The following is a 13,446-nucleotide window of genomic DNA, read 5'->3' on the forward strand; positions in this document are numbered from 1 at the left end:
CACCAGATGGGAGATCCAGGTTAGAATTAGCAGCAATATAGATGTTTATCAACCCCGATACTATTCTACTTTACTTCCACTACCTTGTTTCCACTTGTGATAATAAAGAAGGACAAAGCTATATGAGATTTTTTTCCATAATGAATCAGAATCTCTAAAAGTCTCCTGTAAATGCTACAGTGTCCCTGTATTGCTTCAGACACTTAACATTTTGCATCTCCAATGTTTATTTAAAGCCTGTGAGATTAAGTTAAGGAAGCATTAAAGTCAATGCATTGAGCAACGTATCCAGTGGCCCAGCCCCCCTCCCGGCTAGCGTTTAGCTGCTGTGTTGAAACCATTTCTCTGTGTGAGCACGTCTGACTCAATCTCAGTTTCCTATACACACACACTTGCAAGTTCCCTACTGTGTGAGTGAGTGTGTGTGTGTGGGGACTTTATCTGAACTAATGCATGTGTGTCAATGTGTGTGTGTTTTTACTCTAAACAGAAATCCAGCTTCCTCACTTCTCTGTTCTGTCCTCATTCTGGTAGCAGGCTGACCGCGACAGTTTGGTGCAGCTCTCTCGCTCTCTCTCTTGCTGTCTCTTTGTCTCCATGACAACAGACTGTCACAAAGACAGCGCACTGACCACACACCTGAGATCAGGAAGAAGGAAGCGCTTGGTCCCGCCTATGCCTGGCTCTCTAAGGAATTCAGGTAGGCAAACACGCACACAGAGACAGTCTTTCACAATGTTGAATGAGAGTTGAATGCTGCAGGTTGCAGTGTTGAAACTGAACTACATGATCAAACAAGTACAGTATTTTCAAGAAAGAAAGAGATTAAAGAGTGCGTGGGCAGAGGAAAGATGCAACATGTGAAAAAGGACAACAAGGAGTGCCAGTTTAGTTAGGATCCTCACTGTTTTGCTTTCAGTTCAGCTGTGCAGCAGGAGCCTCTTTAGAAAAAGTGGGGAACTGTTGATATTAGACGTTTAAAGTTTCAGCTTTCCCTGCATGTCATCTTCACACTGACCCTAAAACAAGAAATGTGAGAAAGTGTGTCAGTGAGCTGTTATTACTTAAAGTTGTCATTATGGATGGATCAACACTACGTACGTCAAATAGTGATCACTGGAGCTTAAAGACAGCATGTCATCATGACCTCAGACATGTAAATTTGTGAGTGAGGAAAAGGTTGTTCTGTGTGTGATCATCGGTAATAAGCAGGTGGTGGACGCAGGTGATCATGTGGTGTGAGTTTTTGGATGAGGTATGAAGGAAACCCCTTTAGAGGAATGCTGTTCTGGCTGTTCGGATTGGGGTCTGGCTGTTTGGACACACACACACACACACACACACACACACACATACAGGTTGAAGAGGGGCACAGGAGGATAGCATTTCCCATCCGGAATGATAGGAGGGAGGGAGCGAGGGAGAAAGAGGGAGGGAGTGAGGAGGTGTGTTGTGAGTTTGGGCAGTTTAATTCTGGTTTGGTGAGTTTTAAGAGCAGGCAGTGTGTACACCATACACATATCGAAAGACAAAGAGATAGAAAGACAAGGGGAAGGAATGACAGGGAGAAATACTGCGAAATGAAAGCAACAGAAGAGAGGACTGAAGACTCGTGAGACAGCAGCAGCACTTTCACCTGTCATCATGCAACCTTGACTTGAGTGCCGCATCTATGGTTTGCTGTAAGGAAACTAGATTTCTGTATGTGTTGGGATGAAGGGGGCATTCTCTGAGATGATTAGTGTGTTGGTGTGCGAGAACCTTTCCCTTTCTTCTTCCTCCCTCGCTTCTCCCCCTCTTCTCGGCTCTTAGGAATGTGGGGCTTATGTCAGTGAGAGTCAGGTACAGACTCACTAATTACCACTACCCTTCCTCCCTCCATCTCTCCCTCCTTCTCTCTCTCCATAGCTCTCTCCTTCAACTCCGTCACCTTCTGCTCTCTCCTCCACTTTGAGACCTTGTGTGCTCCCCCCTTCTCCTGTCTCCTGCTGTTACGTCTACAAGTGTTGTCGTTACTGGAGCAGAGGAGAGGACAAACAGAGAGGATCTGAGTCAGAATTAAAAAGAAACACAAAAGGAGAAGAGAAACTCTGACTTGTCCTTTCCTATTGTTTGTGTGTGTTTGGTGTGTGTGTTAGTTTCAAGTATCTGAGATCTCTTCTCCTTGTCCTTTTGGGGAACCTGTCACTGGTTGACAGGAGGTGCCTTAACAGCCAGCAAGAGATCAGAGAGAAACTGAAAGACAGCGCAGAAGAGGAGAGGGAGGGAAGAGAAGATGAGAAAGTGACAAGTTGGATTGTTGCTTTGAGTGGTGGAAGAAGAACGAGAAGCAAAGCCGAGACTGCACGTCCCATCATCCCACAGGTTGGCTGGAAACTCATCACACGTGTCTTGTGTTCCTTTCCATTCTGTTTCTTAGTCTTTAACAGTTTTGCTGCAAGGATACTTGGGGGGACATAGTGTGTTTTCTCACCTGCACACACACGAAATCACACACACACACACACACACACACACACATACAAGTACACACAGTGGGTATCTGGAAGGACATTTCTTCAGCTGGTCCAGGGATCACACTGACTCAGCTGACTGCTGTAACCTTCACTGCAAGGTTACGGGATGAGGACTGGATGTTTATTTGTATGTGTGTGTGTGTGTTCAGTTGGTGTCTTGTCTAGTCATTTTGTGTGTGTGTGTGTGTTTCAGAAAACTGGTCGAGCAGGGCGTCAGTCAGCCTTGGGTGTCCTGTTGTTGTGCAAACGGGATTTTGTTGTGTGCGTGTGTGCAGCAGCAGCAGTGTGTGTCGGTGTTTGATAGTTCATATCCAGCTAATTTTTGTTTTCCAGAACAAATTTTTCATGTTTTATTATGGGATTTTTTTTATAGTTGCTGCCCTTTAATAAGATCTAAATAAGACATTTTTTTCTAAAAACAATAGAATTTGCTGAATTTGTAATAAGATTGAAATTAAAAAAGTTAAATGGAAGAGTCTGCTGTTGCTACATGTTGAGTTAGTGTATGATGAGAGTTCATCTGTGCTGTAATTTGAGAGGAAAGTTATATTTTCATTCATCAACTTCCAGTTTCTTCACAACCTCGTGTGGAGATGGAGGACAGCGATGGAAATTAATCCTCTGGCTGCATGTCTGTGTGCCACTAAAGCTTTACAGACATAAATCAATTTACACATCCCCATTGTGAAGCTCTGCCTTGCTTCAGGGCACAAAGACAAAACGTCCATTAATGATTTAATGTGTAAGTGATGACTAGGTTTAGGGTTATATTTGTTTATTTTTAGGAAATGAAAATGGGTCAAAGCAATGACCTGTCTTGCTGAAAGTTAGCACTAAGGTGTTTGTGCTCGTTTGTGACACCAAAGGTTCCTGAACAATTGTAGAGATTCGATACCTCTACTGTTTTACAAGTATTCAATGACTCACTGCCTTGTTTCTGTATCGCTTCCAGGTTTTCTGAAACTTTTACAAGAAACGTTTTGGTTTTTCTTGTCTAGCAGGCCTCGTCAGCGCACGTTGTCAGATTGCTTTAGAAGCTACAGTCTTTTTCATTTGGCTTTTGTTTAAAGATTGATCTCAGGCGTAGGTACATGGCAAGCCTGAAGGAAATTCCCAGTACTTAAGTCAGTGTATTGTCTTCTGAAGTCCTGGAAACAAGATTGGGGAATACTATAAATACTTTGACAAGGAAGGTGTGTGAAAGGTATGTGTCTGATGAGGTGATGACTCATGGGTTCCTTATGCTGTCACATACAAAATCAAGAACAGATACCACTTAAATTGTCAGTAAACGATAGTTGTCCCCTTTTCAGACAGTAGCTGTGGCTTCAGTACTGATTTTGTAAGTGAGTTCAAGAGGTGAACTATTTTCCAGGATGATACTTATCACTTAACTGACTCAATCGCATTCCAGTCTTAAAATGGAGCACAGTCATCAATGTCATAAGCTCATATCTAGGCTTTTTTCCCCACAGCATCCTGGTATCATATTTGAGCCAAGTCTAACTGCAGGAAAATGAGCTGAAACATATCAAACAATAATAAAAAAAAAGAGGATCTCTGTTGCTTCATAGAAGTATTAGGTTGATTAATATTCAGCAAACCTCAAACATAAGGAAGAGAAACAGCTTAAACTGCATGAATTATGCACGCACACACATACTATGATCGCATCACATGACTGTCACATGATCACCTCATGCTGATGGTGGGGAAGCACAGATTTAGTCTAGTGTGTATGTGACAAAGCCATAAGCTTTATCCAGCCACAGTGAGGCAGAAATCTAAAGCTGCAGCGTACAGACCCTAATGCAGCAGAGGGAGTGAGGGGAACCTGTTAGCACTATTGTGCTGTTTATGAAACACCTGTAACAAGATCTGATCTCTTCTCTCTCCCATTCTTTCTGTTTGTCACAAACACACACATACCTGGAGAGCACAATGGCCACATTCTTCCACTCTATCAACCCCCCACCATCCTCTTTAGCTCCTTTCTGATCGTGCAGCAGCAACAAGAAGGGAAGAAGAAACAGGTAGAAATCAGCATGGCACGAACAGGTGGAAAAAATAAAGGGGACAACTGAGAAATGCCTGTAATGTGCTCATTGGTAGTGGCAGATACTTTGGACTGGAAAGCTTTTTCAGCTCACTTCTCTTTTTCCAAGACTGTTAGAATGAGTTTCACAATGCAGGAAATTATTACTGACAGGAAATGTACAACCTAAAAGTGCTGTACATTAAATTTTACTACAAAGTGCACTGTTTGTCCATCCACTTTAGAACAACACACAGAACTATGGTATCATCATTTTGCTGAAATTTTTAGGTCTAGTAAAATTCCTAATTTTATGGTATATAAGCCCCATGAGTCAGTTTTAATTCAACAAACAGGTTGTAAACATAAAGGGTAGATTATGGGCATTAAAACTGCACCTTTGCTAAAATTAGACAGCATTTATCATTAAGTTATTATGGCTATAACAAACACTTAGGTGTGGTTTTGACGTATGGGTTAAAATGTTAAACAAACAGTCATCTCCTACCTTAAACACTTTGTTGACCGATCCAACAAGTGATCTGTCTGTAGACTGTGTGCCACCAACAAACTCAGATCACATCTTTGCTTTTAGCATCTAAGAATCTTCAGCCATTAAGAAATATTATGACTGGAACATCCAGGAAACAACGGCCATTTTTGTAATTTCCTGAGATTATGAACATTTTTTTTAACTACATCGTTAAAACAATTTGATTGAGACAAAACTTTAGACTTTTAGCCCTTCTACTAAAAAGTTGGAATCTGTGTTTTAGTGTTTCAATCCAAGAAGAAGCTGAAGGAGAAAAGAGAAATATTACTGCCTCCTGCTCCTGTTACTCCTTTCAGCACCCAAACACAACTTTGATTGTTTACCCTTAAAAAACTCTTTAGTAATTGCTGTACTGTCTGAGACGAGAGTAACATCTGATCTCTGAACCTTAACCTCACGAGCCAAACCAAAAACCTGAGGTTTTCGTCATCAAGTTCAGGTGGACCCATACAGGCTGTAGTCTATGTTGCCGTCACAAAACACAAAAATTTCCACTTTTGCTGACACACACATTTTCTTCATGAAGACCAGTTTTTCTCCAAGAATCACTGCACACTGGTGAGATTCATGCCAGTTGGGCATTAGTAGACCCTAACACACCTGCAGAGTGTAACATAAGTTTTAAAGTCCAGTTCGATATAATGACATCCTTGAAAATGGCCTTGAAAAACATAAAATTGTAATGCCAATGAGGTGCTGTCCAGGGTGTGCCCCTGGATGGATGAATGGATGGATGGATGGATGGATGGATGGATGGATGGATGGATGGATGGATGGATGGATGGATGAATGGATGGATGGATGGATAGATGGATGGATGGATGGATGGATGGATGAATGGATGGATGGATGGATGGATAGATGGATGATGTATCGTTCATCTCTACTGTGCTGGGCTACTGTATAAACCTTGAAGTCCAGTATGATATAAATTGAACTGTAGCATCTGCTGCATGGATATATATTTCTTGCTTTAAGATAATAAAAACACAAAAGTTTTTATGCTGATGTAGTTTTGCATAAAAAACAGTTATGGATATTATATTGCATCTCTACCCATAGATTTTAGGACCAGGAATGATCATTGCATTTAAGTTAAACCTGCAGGAATCTGTGTAAACATTTCTTTCCACACTGCAAATTCATCATCTGCTGTATCACAGACACCTACATAACCCACATTAGTAAAAATAATAGGAACATAATCAAGGCAGCACTTCCAGTAAAAACTTAGTTATGAAAACAAATATAGCGTGATCTCTAGGATGCAGGGTTGACTAAGCACCCTTATGAAGTAGCTGATTTGGTTCTTATGTTTTCAGACACTTCATTTTTTAAGTGTTTTTTTTATATAGCAAATATCAGATACTTCTCATTGATAACTCGTTTGTGTATGATATTAATAATGAAGAATTAACCATCATTCTAGACCGATTTCACAAGATTTAAGTGAGAAGTGTGCCACTGAGATGAGATGTTGTGCAACTGTCTCTCTTATGAGAGCATAGCAGGACTGTTGAGTGTGTAAACAGGTGACATCCACTCACTGCGAAGGCTGGATCAACACTCCTCCCCTGTTTTTCCTCAGTCCCCTGCCTTCCACTGTTCAACCTTTGACCCCTGTGATCCCTGCAACTTCCCCCCCGCGGTGTCATGACATTGCTGAACCCTCCATCCTCTTCTTTATCCTGCTCTCCTCCCTCCTTCCCTCCCCTGTCCTTCAACCTCCTTGTACTCTAATGCTCTTATTATGCTTCATTTCACTGTTAGTTTCGTAATCCAGCTTTTTCGGTTTAAATGAGTGAGGAAAGAGGCGTATTAAAGGGTAGGACTTTGTACCTATACATACACTGCTCTATTGTACCTTTTGTACATATTTGCAGTGAGATGATCCGCCTCCTTATTTAACAGTAATGGAAGCAGAGGCAAACAAAATTCAATTCTTTTTGCACAGTGTAAGGAAATACTGACTGATCTTTGATGGGATCGCTAGAAGGATGAAGAAACATTTGCAGGGATTTTAAAAAAACAACAACAAAAAAACTTATTCTTGAGCTGTTTTCATACACAGTTAGTAGCCTGCAGCCGGCTGAGACAACAGACTCTTCTCTGCATACCTGTTGCTACACACAATGGGCTAGTTGTCTGGACAGCAGGCCATGAAGCAAGGTGTGTGTGCACAGTGTGTGATTTGATTCTGGTGGAGAGGGCATACAGATCGGGATGGTGTATGTGTGTGGAAGTAAGTAGGTCTGAAGGACAGAAACTACACACTGTAAGGTACTCCATCTCATGATAAGGCTCCACCCCCAAAATCACACACATATATACACACACAGTGCCCCCCTACACTGTGTCAGAATGGAATGTTCCATGGGTCGAGTCTGACTATGAACTCATTCACAAAACTGGCTCAAAGAAGTTACGTGGAAGCCGTACATGCACTAAAACCACAAACATTTTATGTCCAGACAATCAAGCCCATCCTTCTTTTTCTCATTTGTTACCCCACACATCAATCCTCCCTGTTACATTCCCACACTTCCTTCTTTGTTTGTGACTAGTTTCGGTGCACAATTGGGAGACAGGTGTATTACACATACCTTTGGTTTCTCAGGATGATTTCCTTTTTACTTTGTCATTAAGCACCTATTTCCTTGTGGTTTGCATGACGCTGTTTTCTGAGTTTAGCTATTGTATGTCTGTTTAGGAGCTGGAGTTGACTGGCACTGAATTCCACCAGCTTTTCATTCAGCTCTTATCAGCTTGTTATACTTTCCCCGTCTCACTTTACTGAGTGCATGTGTGTGTGTGTCTGCTTTAAGAGTTCTAGAGAACATTTTGTCTTTCCAGGAAACAAGGCATGTTTAAGACTGCAGGTTTGCAATTGCCAAAACCTCAAATGCCTTTACATTAATGAACATGTATGCAGATATAGAAAAGATTATGTCACATGACAAGTAATCACATATTTTGTGTGCTGGGTAATTTAGCAGCATTTTAGTAGAACAGCATCCAGTCAGCATCAGTCAGGATCTGTTACTAGATAACATCCCCAATGGATGCAATTACTGATCAATAATCAGTTATACCTTTCATAGCCTGACACACTCTTTAGTGTCTGTTCAGTCTGCACAGTTTATCAGAGTAAAGTGTCTAATCTTTTTTTCATGGAACATGTATTCCATTTTTCTTATTTCCCAAAAAGTATGCTGTCATACATTATATAGATCAAATTTCTATGTGTGATATGATATAGACTGTTGAAATAAATTGCAATCTTTAAAGCTCTGGTATGGCGGGCCTGATATGCAAACCAACATTTGGATACTTCTAATGGTAGCTGTCTTTTAGAACAATCAATCATCCAATTGAGATTATTTAAAAGATTCAGTGACACAGTTACCAGTTACACTGATAACTATCACCACAAGGTCAAACTTTATAAGACTTAAAAAAACTACTAAAAACTCCAAATTGCAAACCCAATAAGAGCACATTATCCATACAGCAGAGGACACAGTGGTGACACTTTTTATTCCAGGACACAAACAATGGCAACCCAAACTGACACATGCTTTTATTATTTTTTTAAATTTAATTGTTTTGAGTGGTGAGTGATTTTTTTTTTTTGGTTAATTTTAATATTTTAATCTCATAATTATGACAGATATTTGCTGAGACAGCTTTAGTCCAAATCACAAACTTTATTAATGCTGCTGTTGTGGCACCAAATTAACTGAAGCCTATTACCAAGCAGTCTTCTACAACTGACACAATATCATCAAACTGATGTCGACACGTATGACAGTAAAAATAAAAATGCTACAGAGGGAGGTCCTCCTCACTCCTTTTCTACATGAACCTACACTCCCCTGTTTTTTTTCTTCTTCTTTGTTATTGTTATAGTTGTTGTTATAGTTATTGTTCTCAGTGTGGACAGTCCTTTACTCCTGACAAGCTTCCAAACAAGTCAGACTTGTTCAGTGATTTTTTAATTTACTGTCTTGAGCTTTAACATTTAGCATGCTAACATGGCCCATAGAGTCTGAGATTTAGGTCCAGGTTATTTGCATAAAAGGTTTTCTATATCATCTCTTTGTGGCTGCAGATAGTGGAGTCATGTCCATTATTGACCTGTTAGAGCTCAGTGCTAATTTGCGAGTTACATGGATAAACTGAATTAGATTGAATTGACTTGAATCAGATTTTTGCACTTCCTCTAAATTCTCCACATCCTGACCTGGGGTGAACTTACTGGGATGTCCACTTCTGGGAAGATTAGCCGAAGTGGACATCTTGAGAGTCTACATGTGAATCATCTTTTTAACAGCAGAATGATGGACTCTAAACTTTTTGATCTTATAACTCTTCCCAGACTGATGAACAGCAACCGTTCTAAGATCATTGCTGATGTCTTTCCTCCTTGGCATTGTCTTAACACCTGAATGCTCCACACCATCAAACAGACAAAAATTGTTTTATAGAGGTGTTCACACTTGCTGATGACCAATTAATCAAGTGCATTAGATTTGCAGCACTTGGCAGCTACTTAACCTCTTAATTTATTTTAAATTACTGTAGTCATGTGGACACTGCTTCATTCGTCAGCTTAGTTATTGTTAAACAAATGAGTTGGTGTAATAAGCCACAGGCTGCTGTTCACCAGAGATTATATTTAACTAATTTTATGTAAAACTTTAGAAAAAAAAAAAAGATTTTTCTTTCATGTAACTATCACCCCAGATGTTTTGTAGGGTGTTACACGTCATCAGTAAAGGTGGTATAAGAGGTTATGTTGTTACAGCAGTTGAAACAGGAAGTGTGTGTAAAAAACAACTTGATTTCAAACTTATTCCTATAAAAATTGTCCAAACAGACCTGTTCAGATTAAAACAGGATCTCTTTTAGTCCTTATTTCATCCACCTGTTGCTTCCACTTAATCACCTGAGCGTCAGGGTTGAGTCTCATTGTTGAGAGACTGAATGGTCATCCATGTTGACGTTACAGTGGTCACTGGATACCGACCTGATGATAAGCAGCTGCAGTGTGGTTAACAGTCATAAGCATGATTGCTTTTTCTATGGTCAAGCTACTTTAAGTCTTTTACTCATATCCCTCTCTTTCTGTCTTCCTCCTTCCATGTCTCCTTGACCTTGGCAGTGATTGTGGCACCTAAACACAGACTCCAGCACGTCTGCCACTGGTTAACGACAAGCCACGTGACTTGTGGAGTGTCAGCCGACCAAAGTCTAGGCAAAAGGGGAAACATGTTTCATCAGAGTGGAAAAAAAAATGTTGGACCTTGACGTTAGAGCCTGTGTGTGTTTGTGTGGTGGAAGGGCAGAAAAGTTCTTTTTTTGTGCTGAGTCATTTTGTTAATCAAAAAGAGGACACTATGATTGGTTGACAATAGTCACAGGATCTAAGGTGACTGTTTAATTGAGGAAATGTTACAAAAAACATTTATCGGTTAGCTCTGAGGATCTAGCTGAGTCTTTATTATAACAGGTTTATTGTTTCTGTCCCACGGACAAAATCACTGCAAAACTTCAGGATCTCTCAGATAATTTTACCCTAGTAATACTAAGACAGTCATGCACACAAACTAAGATACTCTTAGTTGAAGTTTTGACGACTCTGATGGAGGGGAGATCTTTCTGATGAGAAACAGGTGCTTTGTCCTGCTGTGGTCTTCCAGCCAGTCTAACGTGTCCTGCAGGGTTGACACACATGTTGGGACATTTCTGTAATGTTTATGTTTCCAGTACTGATGGTAGAAAGTCTAAAGTTTACATACAATACAGTGCCCCCCCCTTACCTCCCTCCCTATCTGACGTGTGACATTGTTTCTGTCAGTGCTTCTTGACATCTGTGGTAAAATATTCTCATCCCGTTATGATGGATTACCGTGAAAAACAAAAAGGTCATGTTTTGGCAAAACAGTATGATTGTAATCATGTGTTGAAGAGAAGGACGTGTCCAGGATAGATGTCTCAGTATTTTTTGTGTGAGAATTATTAATCAGAAATAACAATGGGACCTGCAGAGCCAGATCCTCGTCTCTGTCCCTGTTAATACAGAGCTGACTGCTATCTTTCTGCATTGTGTGATGCTTATCACTTGATGTTTGCTTTTACGACACTTTGTTTTGTGACTTTACTCTTTTAGCCATTTACTCTTTACTCATTTTTAGTTAAACTTTTTCTTGATTTTACTTTTAAATAGTAGCTAGTTTTCCTTCATTTAAGTCATAATGACCTGACCATGTGAAAGCCCTTCCATCACTGTATATTATATTGATCTAAGCACATAAATGTGATGTTATGTGTATGTGTTTGTTAACCTGATAGTGTCCGGGCCATAAAGTTTATGAATCTGTATGGCCTTCACTCCCACATTTTTACACTCTGCCAGAGAGCAATTTCCCAACTTGAAAACTTTGAACTAACTATCTTTGTATGAGAGAGTGCTGCCAAAAGGGTCAGAACCAGTGATTGCTTGTCCTTTATTAACAGAGTCGTTGGTTAATGTGTCACTTGTACAATGGCAACAGCACACTTACTTGCATGGACTTAGTTTGGAGTAGAGTGGCACCCCACCTGATAGCAGTGCAGACCCTGCTCTCTTGTGTTGTTTAAGGTTGTGTAGACTTCCACACATTGTTGGTATGCTGCCCTTTCTGTTCTTGCCAACAGTGTAGCGTTTCTGGTAAATATGATTGGAATGTGACAGCTTTAGTTGGGTTTGTATTGACCTTATCTTTGATGTGCTAACCACTTCGTTGCTTCTAAAGTGACTTTCAATTCCTACTTAACACAACATGAGAAGTGAAACTAAGTCATGATACCCACCGCAGTGTCGAGCTCCCATTAACACCAAAATTGACAACGCATATGGCAGATACTATCTATCTAACATGCTTTTGGACAGATTGGAGGAAAATAAGTTTGAACTTGAAGTAAAATCAAACTCTCCTTCAATGGAGTTAAATTCCTCAGGACTCATGCCCATACTTGAATGTTTATTGACCTTTAAGCACCCTTGTTCATAAATGTTCAAAACTGCAAGCAGGTCAGTGTAACACCTTGACTCCACCATGACACCACAAGTCCTTTTCTGGATGGTCTGAATGTCTACATACAGTATGTTGTTCCAAAAACCCATATTCACCATCCAGCATCATAAGCAATAAAATAGTTAAGAGATAACTCATATTACATTTAAACCTGATCCCCCATTAAACACATATTATGTTGTGTTAGGAAAGACAGTCCTTATGTAGATTTAAGGTAAATGAATGCTTTATGAGTGGGAACTTGGTAAATGATGCTGATTAAGCATTATGAATATTTTGCTGTATAAACTTTAACATACAAGACAAGACATTGGCCACTGTGACCAGAATAATAGCAGTTGGCACATCAGACCCCAACGATTTTAATTTCTACTGGCCTTTATTGGCAGTGAGGAGAGGGCAGGAATGAGGGCAGAGAGAGGGAGATAAAATGCAGCAAAAGTTCCTGGCCAACTGTGATAAGACCCCACATTGGAGGCATCTGCTCAACCAGTTGAGCTACGCACCACCAGAACTATTCCTTTTTCTAACCATTTGATGGTGGCAACACTGATGAAGCTGCATTCACTTGAATAAGCTTCCAAGATTGGAAAACCTATCTCCGGCCTATGGTCCCTCCACACCAGACACCATACACTCCCAGCATTAAAGTGCTTTAGTCAATCTGGTCATCCAGGAGTAACCACTGGACTGTATACTCCTCTGGAAAGCCTCAAGTTTATGCTCTAAATTAAGCTTAGCTAAATTAATTTAGCTCAAACCTCTCATTAAGAATTTATACTGAGAGGATCACGGCTAACAAATTAGCACCAGTGTCCTCTTCTCTAAAACTAGCAGTCATTGCTGGCAATAGGCCAACCCATCTTTCAGTTCCTCTGAGCCATTCTTCAGTTAAAACTCACCACAACCCACTCAGGGCAGGTTGTTATTTAAAGTCCTATATCAGATGGAAGCTGCCATAACATGATTGTAAAGTTGTATGAAAAAGATGCGACGGGTCAAAGGCAGTGCTCTCATAATTATATGGGGTTTTAGTGGCATGTCTATCTGTGTGATTTATTTGGTTGAAGTTAAAATATTTCAACATTCAGTCCATTGACTGCTATATTGAGTGTTTTTCTTTCTCCTTACACTCAGAAATTCAGAAACACTAGAAAAAATTCCCTTTTTTGTGTTGTGCAATCAGGATATTTGTGCTTTATAACAACCATTAAATGACTTTATATGGCAGATAAATTGTAGTTGTATGTGTAATTATACAGT

At 40.1% G+C, this 13,446-nt stretch overlaps 1 protein-coding gene across 8 annotated transcripts in view; it reads left to right on the top strand.

Annotated features, from left to right (window-relative positions):
• Positions 1–478: 478 nt before the first annotated feature.
• rbm47 (RNA binding motif protein 47) overlaps positions 479–13,446 on the top strand; it is a 38,832-nt gene continuing 25,864 nt past the window's right edge. For 5 of the 8 annotated variants that reach the window (XM_041984191.1, XM_041984196.1, XM_041984199.1 and 2 more), the window contains exons 1-2: positions 1,471–1,682; positions 2,199–2,364. The gene's annotated coding sequence lies outside the window, so the exon portion shown is untranslated. Of the gene's footprint in view, positions 701–1,469; positions 1,683–2,198; positions 2,365–13,446 lie in introns of those variants that run through there. The other 3 variants (XM_041984192.1, XM_041984201.1, XM_041984195.1) reach the window with 3 other exon arrangements.

Source organism: Melanotaenia boesemani, chromosome 4, assembly GCF_017639745.1.
Source record: "Melanotaenia boesemani isolate fMelBoe1 chromosome 4, fMelBoe1.pri, whole genome shotgun sequence".
Classification (NCBI taxonomy): domain Eukaryota; kingdom Metazoa; phylum Chordata; class Actinopteri; order Atheriniformes; family Melanotaeniidae; genus Melanotaenia; species Melanotaenia boesemani.